This window comes from Prionailurus bengalensis, chromosome A3 (genome assembly GCF_016509475.1).
Source record: "Prionailurus bengalensis isolate Pbe53 chromosome A3, Fcat_Pben_1.1_paternal_pri, whole genome shotgun sequence".
In the NCBI taxonomy this organism is placed as follows: Eukaryota; Metazoa; Chordata; class Mammalia; order Carnivora; family Felidae; genus Prionailurus; species Prionailurus bengalensis.
The window spans coordinates 69,721,582-69,737,752 of NC_057354.1; the positions used below are offsets into that span (position 1 = coordinate 69,721,582).

Here is a 16,171-nt window from a genome sequence, read left to right on the forward strand (position 1 = left end):
TATATTGTTTCAGGTGTACAATGTAACGATTCCACAGTCCCATACAACAATCTGTTCCCATCATAACAAGTGCACTCCTTAATCCCCATCACCTATTTAACGACCACCCCCACCCCACAGCCTCCCCTCTTGTAACTATCAGATTGTTCTCTGTGATTGTCTGTTTTTTGCTTTGTCTTTCTCTCTTTTTTTTCCCCTTTGCTTGTTAGTTTTGTTTCTTAGATTCCACATGTAAGTGAAATCATATGATATTTGTCTTCCTCTGACTGACTAATTTCACTTAGCATTATACTCTCTAGCTCCATCCATGTCTTTGACAAAGGCAAGATTTCATTCTTTTTATGGCTGAATGTATATACATTTGTGTGTGTGTATTATATATATATATATATATTTATTATATATATTATTATATATATATAATCACTTCCTTACCCATTCATCAATTGATGGAAATTTGGGCTACTTCCAAATCTTGACTACTGTAAATAATGCTGCTATAAACACAGGGGAGCATGTATCCCTTTGAATTAGAATTCTTCTTAATTCCTTGGGTAAATAACCAGTAGTGCAATTGCTGGATTGTAAGGTAGTTCTATTTTTAACTCTTTGAGGAAACTCCATACCAGAGTTGCTGCAACACTTTTCATTCCCACAGCAGTGAAAGAGTGTTCCTTTTTTTTCCACATCTTCCCCCAAATCTGTTGTTTCTTGTGTTGTTGGTTTTAACCATTCTGACAGGTGTGAAGTGATATCCCATTGTAGTTTTGACTGGCATTTCCCTGATGATGAGTGATACTGAGCATCTTTTCATGTGTCTGTTGGCCACATGGATGCCTTTGGAGAAATGTCTGTTCATGTCTTCTGCCCATTTTTTAATTGGATTATTTAGTTTTTGAGTGCTGAGTTTTATAAGTTCTTTATATGTTTTAGATACTAGTCCTTGGGGCGCCTGGGTGGCGCAGTCGGTTAAGCGTCCGACTTCAGCCAGGTCACGATCTCGCGGCCCGGGAGTTCGAGCCCCGCGTCGGGCTCTGGGCTGATGGCTCGGAGCCTGGAGCCTGTTTCCGATACTGTGTCTCCCTCTCTCTCTGCCCCTCCCCCGTTCATGCTCTGTCTCTCTCTGTCCCAAAAATAAATAAACGTTGAAAAAAAAATAAAAAAAATAAATAGATACTAGTCCTTTATCAGAAATGTCATTTGCAAATATCCTCTCCCATTACATAGGTTGCCTTTTAGTTTTGTTGATTGTTTCTTTCAATGGGTAGAAGCTTTTTACTTTGATGTAGACACAGTGATTTCTTTTCACTTTTGTTTCCCTTGCCTTAGGAGACATACCTAGAAAAGTGTTGCTATGGCCAATGTCAAAGAAGTTACTGCATGTGTTTTCTTCTAGGATTTTTATGGTTTCAGGTCTTACATTTTGGTCTTTAACCCATTTTGAGTTTATTTTTGGGTATGGTGTATGAAAGTGGTCCCATTTTTTTATATATGTAGCTGTCCAGTTAGCTGTGGGATTTTCATAGAAGGCTTTTATTATATTAAGATATGTTCCCTCTAACCCTATTTTGTTGAGAATTTTTGTCACAAATGGATGGTGAACTTCGGTCAAGTGTTTTTTCTGCACCTACTCATCATATGGTTCTTATCCTTCCTCTTATTGATATGATGTATCATGTTGATTGATTTGCAAATATTGAGCCACTCTTACAACCCTGGAATATATCCCACTTGATCATGGTAAATGATTTTTTTTAATGTATTGTTGAATTAGGTTTGCTAGTATCTTATTGAGAATTTTTATATCTATGTTCACCAGGGATATGGGCCTGTAGTTCTCCTTATTTAGTGGTGTTTTTAATCTGGTTTTGGCATCAGGGTAATGCTGTCCAACTGGGAAGTTTTCCTACCTTTAAAACTTTTTTTCAATAGTTTGAGAAGAATAGGTATTAACACTTTTTTAAATGTTTGGTAAAGCTCACCTGTGAAGCCATCTGGTCCTAGACTTTTGTATATTGGGAGTTTTTGATTACTGATTTAATTTCTTTGCTGGCTATTGGTTTATTCATATTATCCACGTCTTCCTTTTTCAGTTTCAGTAGTTTGTATGTTTTTAGGAATTTATCCATTTCTTCTAGGTTTTCTAACTTGTTGTCATGTAAGTTTATAATATTCTCTTTCAATCCTTTGTTTTCCTGTAGTGTTGGTTGTTATGTCTTTTCTCTCACTTATGATTTTATTTTTTGAGTTATTTCTCATTTTTTCTTGATAAGTCTTTCTGGAGGTTTATCAATTTTATTAATGTATTTTTCAAAGAACCAACTCCAGGTTTCATCAATCTGTTCTATCATTTTTGTTGGTTTTGTTTTGTTTTGTTTTTTTAATTTCTATAACATTCACTTCTGCCCTGAACTTTATTTTTACCCTTCCTTCTACTGGTTTTAGGTTTGTTTGCCTTTTTCTAGTTCCTTTAGGTGTGAGATTAGGTTGCTGATATGAGATTTATTTTACTTCTTGAGGTAGGCCTGCATTGCTATAAATTGTCCTCTTAGAACTGCTTTTGTGGTTCTCATAGTTTTTGAACCATTGTGTTTTCATTTTCATTTATTTTCATGTACTTTCTGCTTCTTCTTTGATTTCATGGTTGACCCATTCATTGTTTAGAGCATATTAATTAACTTCCATGTATTTGTGGTATTCCTACTCTGGCTTTCTTCTGACACCATTTGCATGATAGAGGATTCATCCTCTCACTTTCAATCTGCAGGTGTCTTTAGGTCTAAAATGGGTCTCTTGTGGGAACATATAAAATGGGTGTTGTTTTTATACACTTTGTCAGCCTATGTCTTTTGATCGGAGCATTTAGTCCATTTAGTAATGTTATGTTCTTGATCTGGATTCTGGTTATGGAACGGCTCAGATTGCAGAAATCATTTAGATGTACCCTTATGATATGTGCAGTTCCCTGGATTCATGCTATATTTCAATAAAATAATTAAATAATCCAATTTAAATAATCTGAATAATTGAGAAAAAAACCATCTGATATAGCATTATTTGTTCTGATTAACAGTGTGATATAAGCAAGACAGTATTCCTATTAATGCTACTTTTATTAGTAAAAACTAAAATAATAGCAATAGTAGTAATATCAATTATGTAGTATTTAAAATCTTCTCAACACACAGTAATATCCCTTAATACCATTTGCTCTTCAGAGCAACCTCACAACATTTAGAAAGAATATATAGGTGGCATGTATATAATCATAATTGTTTAAAGGACCATACTCTTGGGGCGCCTGGGTGGCTCAGTCGGTTAAGCGGCTGACTTCAGCTCAGGTCATGATCTCGCAGTCCGTGAGTTCGAGCCCCACATCGGGCTCTGTGCTGACAGCTCAGAGCCTGGAGCCTGTTTCAGATTCTGTGTCTCCCTCTCTCTGACCCTCCCCCATTCATGCTCTGTCTCTCTCTGTCTCAAAAATAAATAAATGTAAAAAAAAAAAAAAATTAAAGGACCACACTCTAAAGATGCTGATTGGGATCCATGTTAAGGTGAAAGAAGTTTCTTTCATAATCACAGAGATGCTATGAGAATAGAGAGACAACTGAAAAAGTAAAGTTAAAGTTAAAGTTAAATAATTGGAGCATTTACTAAAATTATATATTAATTTGTTTTATGTTGCTATATAATTGTAAGAAGAGATCACATAGGATACCTTTGGATTTTAGTGCCATTCAGTTTCATCCCTCCAATAAATTAGGTAAAAATACAGTTTTTTTCTCATTCAATTTTCTAAAGCAAAATTCAATGGAAAATTTGGAATTCTATAAATTCTTAGCATGCTGACTAGATGATCTGACTCTGACAAAGCTAAATTTTATGGAAATAAACCTGAGTTCCTGGTCCAAAATCACCAACTGAACAACAGGTTAAAACAACTAAAGCCAAATCTTTGGAGGACTTAGAGCATGAATCAACAGTGTGACAGAGACACTCAAAGAAATTCATATAAGCATGGATTATATTCATGCTGGTGCTTAGAAGAGCGATGAGATGGTCTTGTACTTCAGTGCTGGTCCACCCACATGTATGATACTCCTATTTAGTCAAACTAGAATGTGTTTCAGTATATGCTGAAATGATAAAAGGCTTCCAGATTATATAAGGAAATAGCTTTTTAAAAATGTTTATTTATTTAATATTGAGAGAGAGAGTGTGTGTGCAAGCAGGTAAGGGGCAGAGAGGGAGGGGGGGAGAGAGAGAGAATCCCAAGCAGGCTCCACACTCAGCACAGAGCCTCACATGGGGCTCTAACTCACCAACTGTGAGGTCATGACCTGAGCTAAAACCAAGCATCAGATGCTTAACAAACTGAACTACCCAGGAGCCCCTACATAGGGAAATAGTGAAAGTTCTTTAAAGAAAAAAAAAGGGGGGATATATGACAGCATCTTCAAATATCAGAAAGGATTTCCCTCAGATGAAGGTAGAACATTTCATTTGATAGTAAACAAATTTCTCATCACAGAAAGGACCTAAACATAACGGAACCACTTAACTGGATAGGATAAGGTTTTAATCCTTGGAGGGTAGACTGAACAAACGGAATGTTTTCAACACCAAGGATTTCTACTTTATAGAGAGCAATGTTAGACATAGAGAGGTGAGATGACTTCCAAGTTCACAGAAAAATTGATTCTCAGGATAAAGCCCATTCATACAGCCTATGCATGGGGGAAAATGTCATGAATTTGGCCCTGTGTTTCCACATAGTTCAAGTTGGATGAGCTTCTTTATTAAGTGAAGGACCTGCAAGGGAATGACCTTACCTCCTGAGTACAAGGATGCCAATGGGCAGAGAGGAGTCACAGTGCCCCCACTGACATTAGGAATATCAGGCCTTTTACCTATGCCAAGAACATGGCCTACATTATTGTTCTTGAATTTTGCTCTTCATATGCACAGTCCCAAATTACACAGGTTTTTTTAAGGTTTTACTGTATTCACATGATTCTGAGACTGTGTTCAACACAAAACTAGAAACTAAAGTCAACATGTGAAAAAAACAAATGAACAAAAACAGGCATTTGAATGAGAGACTTGCTTCATTTGTTTTACTACTCTACAAGTCAAACACACAAGAATGTCCCGCCAAAAACATCCTTGACTAAACAAAGGTACACACTAGAAGTTTACATATCAAATTAAGTAAGCCTGGCTGTCTGACTGTACAGATAAAGCAAGTAGAAAAAGGGCAGTCTGACTATTGAAAATCACATGAGGTAGGGGCGCCTGGGTGGCGCAGTCGGTTAAGCGTCCGACTTCAGCCAGGTCACGATCTCACGGTCCGGGAGTTCGAGCCCCGCGTCGGGCTCTGGGCTGATGGCTCGGAGCCTGGAGCCTGCTTCCGATTCTGTGTCTCCCTCTCTCTCTGCCCCTCACCCGTTCATGCTCTGTCTCTCTCTGTCCCAAAAATAAATAAACGTTGAAAAAAAAAATTAAAAAAAAAAAAAGAAAATCACATGAGGTTAAGTCCTGTCCCTAAGAAGTGTAACAAAAAACAGCATCATTTTATTTGCAACAATCCTATGTAATTTAAAAATTAAAACAATCAGTTGATCACCATAGGGAAAAATAGTATCACTTTAAATGGAGAGTAGTTCACTCTTTCCTTAGATTGCCTGTCTGATTCAATATTATAAATCATTCCAAAATTCTCAAATATGATTCAATCTACGTAAATTCTGAGGCTAACTTCCACTATTTGCAGCAAGAAATCAAGGATTATAAAATATTCATCACTCAAGATTTTATTTCACTTTAGGTATACCTCAAAGCAACCAATCTGGAAATAGGTTGCCAAACACCTATCAGTTAACTCCCCCAAAAGAGGCACAGTCTTAATAATGATATTGAGGTCATTAAATATGAAAGCTAAAGAAGACTTAGATATTATTGAGCACAAGGCCTTTATTTATTAGATGAAGAGAGTAAGGACCCAACAGATAAAATTATGATCACATAACTAATTGATGTAGGATCAGAATATAACCCTTGACTTCTTGAGTCCAATCTCAGACTCTTCCTTATTTCCCAGATATTTCCATGAAATAAGTCTCTAATTCATGATCAAAAATCAAATACAGCTTAGACTTGAACATACTGTTCCAAAAGAAAATAGGACACAGTCCAAAACTCTAGTACAACGATTTTCCAATCCTATTGTGCAAATGATTTGCATTTGCTTAAATAACTGCAGGTGCTGGGAACCAAAAGCCACTCTATGCCTATCTGGGCAGATGACCAGTCACTTCTGCATGGATCATATGATACACAGGGTCAGTAATATACAAATACTCTTGCATTCACCAGGTGGGCAATATTGCAATTTCTGGGCCTGTCCTCAGGCTCAACTCACAACAACTGAATCTATGAAAACTAGACTCTAGCATATTTTAACCTGGACGAAATCAGTAACATAACCAAAATAAAAACATACTGTGGCGATTATAGACTTTACAAAGAATCTCTACATGAACTTATGATTTCTTTAGGTTCCAATGAACAATTACCTAATATAGAAGTAAATTATATAATATATAATAACATTATAGGAATACAATTATATGCATAGCAGATATACCAACATTCTACATTTATAGAAAATCCTCATTTATAAATGGACATGAAGTAAATAATTGCAAATATGAAATCACTTTATTACCAAATTGGGTAACATATAGGGAACAACTTGTCTATATAAACAACCTCAAAATAATAGCCAATTTATAACATGCAGCTTTCTCTCTAGAATCAGAGCGGGGCTGCTTCTAATTCTAAAAATCTGTCTTTTGAGATAGCCACATATTTTGGTCATGTGACAAACTGTTCCATGTCATAAAATATGATTTTTTTATTGACACAAATTATGGCATCTTGGAAGGCAAGACAGAGTGGAGGAGAGCTTCATAGAGAAGAGCAAAGTGTTGGTTAAAGAGAAAATGTTTAAATAATATGATCTCAACACCTGCTATCCAAAGTGTGATGTAATGAACAGCATCATCACTTGGAGCTTGTAAGAGGTATTAATCTCAGGACCTCTCTGCAGTCTACTGATGCAAAATCTATATTTTACTTAGATGCCCTAGGTGATCCAGTGAACATTAAAGTCTAAGAGTCTTATTGTTAGAACAGATTCTAGATTAATGTGATTTAGAATATCTTCTAAGAATTGTAAGAGGTTTTTGTGTGTATGTCTGTCATGACTGAGTTAAGTATTAAAGACAAAATATTTTGATATCATGGCACTTCTCTTTAAAGAATGAACATCCAGAATAGCTACTTTGCATCTTTTCATTGGAAGGGAAAAAAATCAGAGAGATCTGATCAGTGTGTGTGTCAAATATCTATTTAATATGCATCTCAGCAGAGTCTAGCCATTAAATCATTGGAGGTAATCTCTGAATTCTTACTGTCAACATGTGTCACCGTTAGGCAACATTACAATAGGATTCTCTGTAGGTTTGGTAACTTAGAGCTACTCTTCTGAGTAAATCTAAGGGGTGTATGTCTCCTGGAACAGTCTAACAAGTCATCTTTGTTAGTGAACGTATTTCATGAGGTTCATGCAACTGCAGTTATGTCTCTCTAGAAATAACTTGGTTTATCCACTGCTGAAACTGAAAATAAACTATCATTAATTCTGTGATTTTTAAATGTTTGTTTATTTTTGAGAGAGAGAGAGAGAGAGAGAGAGAGAGAGACAGAGACAGAGACACAGAGGGTGAGTGGGGGAGGGGCACAGAGAGAGGGAGACACAGAATATGAAGCAGGTTCCAGGTTCTGAGTTGCCAGCACAGAGCCTAATGCGGGGCTCGAACTTGCTGACTGTGAGACCATGATCTGAGCCGAAGTTGGACATTCAACCGACTGAGCCACCCAGGCATGCCAAACTATCATCCATTCTAGATGTAACCTGGCTCAATGAAAATGAACAGGCCCAGGCTGTCACACTTCTACTTATAGTTGAGTGAACTTAGAACTTGTTAAAGTCAAAAATATCTACCAATGGAAGAAATTAATACTACTAAATATGGCCTACTGTATTTAAAACAAAAATGATAATTCCTTAAAAGAAAGAACTAACTTTGTCTTAGGTTGGCATCCCCAGTATTTTCAGTAGAGATGGGAGTAAATGAGCATGTGACAAGTGTAATGAGGAATTGGGCTGTGATGAGAAGGGATGTACTTATGTTACTCTGCTTCTTAGGAGGGTTGGCTAAGGTTTTTGATTTCTTTTATTTTAGTGTGTGTGTGTGTGTGTGTGTGTGTGTATACGTGTGTATTTTATGATACACTGCTAACTTGCTATGAAATCAATCCAAAGTAGTTGGGAAGCATACTAAGTCTGTACTAAGATCAGTACAAACTAGGACCATTCAGATTGCAGGGTAGCATTCTTTCCAGTAGGGGAAGAGAAGGGATGAAGGTATCCCATATCATGTCTTTGATCTTACGACCATAACAGTGAATCAAAAGTCAACATGTAAAGTGTCTGGAACTGAAAATGGAGTCAAGAGGGAGAATACTATTTATATCATTCATTTTATAATTACATATACCATGCCCACAATTTGGAGGCACTACTCTAGGTATTAGAAATATAGCAGTTAACAAGGCCCTCAGCATCTCCACTCTCATCCAACTAGTGAGGGAGAGATAACCCTAAATAAGTAAATAGTCTCTTGTGACACTGAACACACAAAAGAGCCCAGAGAGAGAGCAGGAATGACCAGGGCAGGGTGACTGATGTCGGTGGCCAGGGGGCTCTCTCAGCTGATGACCCTGAAATGGAAGACTTCAATGCTGAGGAGCCACTCAGGAACATCTTGGCAAAGAGTATCCCAAGCACAAAGAACTCAAAAGTGCAACTTATTGAAGTGGCAAAAACAAAACAAAACAAAACAAAACAAATACCAACCAAACAAGAACAAAGAAAAAAAACTTGGTTTATTTCAGGAATGGAGAAAAATTCCATGAGCATTGAGCATGGTGAAACAGGGCAATGTGGATTGAGACGAGATCTGCAGCTAGGTCATATAAGGCCTTCTTGATCTTGGCCAAACTTTCAGATTTTATTCTGTGTACAATGCAAAGCCACTGGAGTATCATAGGCTGGGGAGTGATAGGATTTGAATTATATTCTAAAAAGATACCTCTGGCTTCTGTATGGAGATTGGACTATGGGTATATATGGCAGCAATGAGAAGTTTTGGACCACAGGGACACGGGCTATGGAGTCATACTCACATGGGCTTGAATTCCACTCTCACATTGTGAGTAGGAGTTGGACAAATAACTGATCACCTTAAAATCTGTTTTCTCATCAGTAAATGGAAGTAATAAATGTTACTTCCAATAATATATGTGTAATGGATTTATTAAAAAGTTAAAACCCATGGCATATATCCATGATATATAAAAATGAAAGAGTATTTATTCATGTATTTATGCAAAAAAAATCACCTTTTTTCACCACCTCTTGTTATCTTGGGCAGAATCACTGAACTTCTGGTCACTTTTGCTTATCAAAAACTCAGGCTAATTTATAAGTTTAACCTAAGACTTGACGTGAATTTCATTTCTCACCTCAATCTTGAGTTGAGGGGGAGGGTGGAGGGATGCAGTATGCTGCTAGGCATCTTCTTACCATCTGCTTTAAGATCTGGCCTTTCTTGGATTTTCTAGATATTAAGAGAGACAGAGACAGAGACAGAGAGAAGAGGGAGGGGATGGGGGGTTGAGAGAGAGAGAGCAAGAGAGTGCTAGTGAGAGATCATGAACAAGAGCAGGGAGAGGGAGGTAGGAAAGGATAAAAAGACAGTGGGGGGTGGGATTCATCTGGCCCAATTGGCTTCATTCTCCTGCTCCAGTTTTCATACGATACCCCATAGCATCTGGCTACTATAATCATCTGGCCTTCTTGTGAGTAATACTGGCCAGATGACTCAAGCCCCAGCGTAAGTGGAGTGTCTGTTTGACCCATAGATTCTTAGGCATCCTGGATGCACCAAATGTTGAGAGTGTAAGCTATATTCATTTTGTTGACTCTTTCTACCTTGCCAGTTTCCTTCTCCCCTCTTCAGAAAGGCACAGGGAAGGTCAGCAAATTTGATACATATGCTGCCAAGCATCAGGAATGTATAATACCAATCTTCCTTTTTTTTTTTTTTGCATAATCCAGTTCTATACATGATTCCATAGTACTCTCTTTTATCAGGTAGCTTGGGCAAAGGAAGCACACTACTCCTGGAACAGTACATTTTCAGAGTACCTCTGACCTAGTGATTCTTTTTTCCCCTTATCTGCCCCATCCCTTAATGCTTACGTGGACAGGGAAGGTTGTTGTCTTGTGGTAGGTGCTGAGGGAGACAACTGGGCAGTTTTTAGAGGTTCACTTTATACTGGAGGTATTTTGTCTCAGGGTGCTTTAGTCAATAATTCTGAGGAAGATTTCTCTTGAACTTTCCACTGTGTACACAGTTGTTCCTGGCTTGTGGTGGGCAATCAATTGCTAGCTATTATTAACACTATTATTAAAGTAACTACTACATTTTAATGTAGTTTTAAAAATACAGCTTTTTTTATCAATTCTTTTATGAACCAGAATATCATTATGCCCCAAATCCTAACTGCACGAAAATTTTGGTTAGTTAAGGTTCATGGAATAAGAAAGAGATGCAAAAATTACAAATAGCATAAAAGAAGAAAAATATGTCTCTATTGATGGTTTGTCCTGATCGCATGTGATGTTTGTGCTTTTTTGTCTTTTTTGGTTTTCACTTTCTCAGGGAAACACACTAGGCTAAGGATCAGGAGACTTGTACACTGGCTTCTACTTGGCCACTTTGCAGCCGCCTGCCCCTGGCCTCTTCCCTTAGCCTCCGTGCACCTCTTTTTCCTTCCTGACAAATTCACAGAGCTGGACTAAGTGCTCTCCAGTGTTTCTTTCAACTCTAAAATCCTGTGGTTCTGTAACATTCTTGATTTATTGAGTCATTGTTTCATTGATTCATTCAATAAACATTTACTGAGGCCTAACTCTGTGCCAAACTCTATTGCTTTCCTGCTGTCAAAACCAGGCAACATGCTAGACTTAAAATGTCTTTAAAATTTCCTGATGTTTGCTGCTTTTAAAAGGAACTTTCTGTAGCAACCTCTGTCTCTTTGGGTTTCTAGAGCTCATTGTCTTCTTACTCTGTAAGGACTGAAAATTTTAGAAAAACAAAGGGGCATGGGAAGGTGTTTTATTCACACCAACAGAAATAAACTTTCTATTCTGATCACCTTTCTTCCCTAGCCCCAAAAAGAACACCTTCAACAGAGTTTCCAGTACTATGGATGCTGGGGTGTTAAAAGAACATGTTTGATAATTTCCCCCAAGTTTTGTTTTTGTTTGTTTTTTTTACACTTATTTATTATTTTTGAGAGACAGAGCACTAGTCGGGGAGGGATAGAAAGAGAGGGAGACACAGAATCCAAAGCAGTCTCCAGGCTCTGAGCCATCAGCACAGAGTCTGACGCGGGGCTCGAACTCACGAACCATGAGATCATGACCTGAGCCGAAGTCAGACGGTTAACTGACTGAGCCACCCAGGTGCCCCTCCCCCAAGTTTAAGTTACTTTTCTATATAAATCCAATCCCTGGAATAATAAAATATTTTAAAAGAATGTTTATATTACTTACTATAAGTTTATATGTATTAATTCAGGAGTATGCATATTTCTTGAATAAAAGTATAAAAGAATCAATCAACAATGTGTAGTGTCAGTATTTTTGCATTTGTTAGTATTATGGATAGAGCCCTTAATTTGGAATTAGGAGCCCTGGGTTCAGTTCCCTACTTTGTGGAAATGCATTTCCTTCAGTAAATGACTCTAGTAATGCTATCACACCACGCTTTTGGATTTCTTAAAAAATGAGGATCTGTAATATAATGATAATGGGACTATTATTATTATTAACTATAAACTGATTCTTCTCTAACTTCCCGTCATCCTATCTATACCTGTGTTGAAAGCATGGTATATCAACATTGTCTAGCTCAGCACTTTTCATCCCAGGTTCCTTATCTGAATTGAATACTATTTTCTCAATTCTCCCAACAATGGTACAAAACTACCACCTGTCTAGATACATAGGAGAGAAGTTAGCTCAATAAGTGTAATGAATTCTTTAGGGCTTTATTCTCTTCCCAACACCAACAGAGCTCTAGCCTAAGTGCAGACACACAGAATTTAGCAGAAAGATATTGGAAGTAGCTCACAGAATAAAGGAATCATTGAAACACAAATCTTGGAAAGGAAGGAGCATAGGGAAGATATGAGCTCCTCAGGGCAGAGTTCATGGGGTTTTATCACTCATATAACTCAATAACAATGGACCTCAAACTCAAAAGTAACCCCTTTCCAGTTGTGAACTCCCCAAACAGGATTAAATGTGATTACTCTGGCTTGTGTTAGTCAGAAGTGTTTGCTCCAGATCAGACTTGTATAATCAGAGTAGGGAAAATGGCTAGGTTATAAAAACATGGACATTGTAAGAGAACTCATCTATTAGCATCTGACATTATCAACAAGTTGGCATTGTGACCTAATATTAAAAGAGCACCCCTCTTGAGTGGGTGACACAGGCTTCCAGTTATGGAACAAATAAATCACAGATAGGGAGGGTGTAGCATAGGGAATACAGTCACGAGTTTAGTAACAGTGTTATATGGTGACAGAGGGTAGCTACACCTGTGGTGAGCACAGCATAAATTGTAGACTTGTGGATTCAGTCTGTTGTATACCTGAAACTAAGGTAACATTTTGTGTCAACTATATACATGTACTTCAATTGAAAAAAAAAGAACACCCTTTTTAGGAGGTGAATAATTATTAGAATGTCCTTTTTAGTTTTACCTATGATGTAAACTTAGGTCCTAAAGTCCAGTGTAAAAAAAAAAAGCAGACATTGGCTGATTTGTGGTTAAATTTATTTGAACTCTAAAACTTTATCCGAAATATCAGGGAATCACAGAATTGTTAACTTAGAGTTGAAAGTAGGAGATCTATAAAGGTTATGAGATTTTTCTCTAGTGCATATAGCTAGGAATAGGCCAAGTCGGGATGAGAACCTGGGTTTCTACATGAGTTGATTCCAAACAGGGCTGGTCATCAAAATCACCTTGGAAAACCTTTTAAAAAGCATATTTCTTGCACCCATTCCCAGAAGTCCTACTTTGATAAGACTTGGTTGGTGTTCCTTAATATTTTATTATTATATTTACTTTCTAGTTACTTCCAGTAAACAGTGTAAATGGAAACTCTTTTTTTTTTTTTTTTTTTTTTTGTAGAGCACTGGGCCGTCCCTCGCCTCTCATTTCCCAGCAAACAGGGAACACAAAATGTGAGACAAAATACAATCGAATTAACCAAAAAGCAAAGCACATTCTCACTTTTTAATATGGAAGTAATCTGATTGGTAAGAGAACATTCTGACCAGACTGAATAATACCACCTCTTGAAACCGTAGTTATAATTCACAATGGATCCATTCACTTCTCACAGCAACCATTCTCTGGTCTCAAGGATGGGACACATTTCCACATTCACAGGCTGTAAATGCCTCCCTTCCTTTCTACTTGTTGTGAGTGAACCAAATACCCAGCTAAAACAAGTCTTTTCTTTCTTTCTTTATAAATCTTTATTTATTTATTTATTTTGAGAGCGAGAGAGTGGGGAAAGGGCAGAGAGACAGGGGAAGACAGAGAATTCCCCACTGTCAGTGTGGAACCTGACATGGAACTTGATCCTGAACCGTGAGATCATGACCTGAGCCAAGATCAAGAGTTGGACACTTAACAGCTGAGCCACCTAAGCGCCTCACAAGTCTTTTCTTTCTAAAGATCATTTGCTTTAACATTTTATAACAAAAACATATGATATATTTTACATCTCATGCTTGAAATAAGTTGCCTCTACCTCTATTCCTCTGCATTCCTTTCCCAGGAATAATTCATAAAACTACAAAATCAAAGAGATCTTCTAATTCAAGGGCTTTCAAAAATTTTACATATGATACACCGACTTTGCTACTTGTAATGCACTCTTCTATTTTTTATAGAAACAGTAATTGATCTAAATTGATTTCATAATCGAAAAACAGTTCAACACTTAACTTTAAAAAACACTGATTTAATTCAGCCTTTGCATTTTACAAACAAGAGAACTAAGGCCCAGAGAATTCAAAAGACTTCAGGGAAAAAAAAAAACAAACAAACACAAACTAAAACAAAAGAAAAACAAACAAACAAACAAAAGCACTTAGCTTGTGGATACCTTGGATTAGAATTTGGATCTTGATGGAATCCTTTGCTCTTTCTATTACATTCTGCGGCATTTCTAATGCTATTTTGGATAGGTTTGAATGGACACCTTTATAGTTTCAGAGAAAATAAAATTAATTTTGAAGAATATAGGCCAGTCTGTTTTGTTTTGTTTCCACTGTGACATACAATCCTAATTTAATCTTTCTTAGATATCTAGTTTTTATAACTCCTAGAGAAAGTATAAAAATTAAAGCTTCATAGCTTTCATATCACCAAATAATATTATCATCAATTTTCTCAGCTTGCAATTTAAAAGTGAAGTAATAATCTTAACTGTCTCACCATATTTGCACCACGTTAAGTATCCCAACACCAAAATTTGAATTTTGCAGTTTCTTTTGATAATAGTATTATAATGGAAGGGTTTGATTCAAATGTTCAGATATTCCTATTTAAGAAGAGAAAATGCATTTTATTTTAAATTGATAGTATTTCCCATGATGTAGAAACAATCTATATCACTTTACAAAACAAAACCAAAATGAAACAAAAAACCACCATAACTTGGATATATATAAGCATATTGACAAGAAGCTAATTACTGGCTTATTAGGTATATCAGCATGAGGCGATATAATAGAATGTTTAATATTCATAGTGGTTCTCAGCTTGGCATTACCATAAAATCACCTAAAGAGCCTTGACAAATAGTGATGTCTGACTTCCAGTTCCTGACCTCAGATCTCTCATTTAATTGGTTCAGTGGGTGGTCCGGGCATAGAGATTTGCAGTTTTCCAGGTGATTCTAATGTGCAGATATGGTAGACAATCTACGGTTAAGAGAAATATGACTGAGGCATTTAATGTATAATAACCATGCCTCTGTAACTCTTTTAATTTAGTTACAATAATGTGCCAAAATTTTGCAGCTCTTTAAGCTATAATTTACATGTTAGATGTGACCATCTGTGTATAGTGCTGATGTACATTTGCATATTGCTTGAGTAATTAATAAGCAGTTGGGCATATTTTATCTTACAAAGTGGGAACACAATAGCATTTACGCTCTCCCTTTCAAGAACGTTATTAGATTGGCCTTTGGAAGCATTTGATTTAAAGTCACAGTTTACTTTTTAAGGGACGATCATTATGTAAAACCACATGAATGAATACTCTACCTATTTGATAGTATGGGAAACTAAAATGCATGCTGATATGACACATCTTCCTGAAGGAAACATCATCTAAGAGCATTTTAAAATTATATCTTGCTACAAACTCAATCCTGTTTGCCCCCTGCGCTCCTCCCAAAAAAAACCACTTGGCTGAATTCAGTTGTTTTCAGGTTTTTTTTAAATTTAAAAATGCAGTCAATCTCCAAAACTCTCATTATTAAGACATTTAGGATTTAAGTATTTTGGTCAAAACCTACTGCAAGCATTCAAAGAAGGCAAATGTTCCAAATCCTTAAAAGCCTCTCCTGAACAGTGCTCTTTATTTACCGGTCAGAATAAAACCTGAAGCCAATGAAAAGAATATGGAAGCTAAATATCCCACTATGGACATTAAAAACAAGGATATTATACTGTGAAGAGAAAGGCATGGAAGGAAGTCCTGGAATCAAACAGATAAAGAAAGAAAGCTGCAGAATGAGAGCTAGCCCTGAAATAGTTTATGAGAAGGGCTGACACAGAACCATCAGCAAGCTGTCCTTGACAGGCCCATCTCTGTCTAACAAGATGACATGTCCATACACTACAGGCTGAAATTGTCGGTGTGCAATGCAAGTTCCTCTC

The 16,171-nt window shown here is 36.8% G+C and overlaps 1 protein-coding gene across 22 annotated transcripts in view; it reads right to left on the minus strand.

The window, feature by feature from the left end:
* Window positions 1-16,171, minus strand: part of NRXN1 (neurexin 1) — a 1,147,797-nt gene that overhangs the window by 715,168 nt on the left and 416,458 nt on the right. The window lies entirely within an intron of this gene.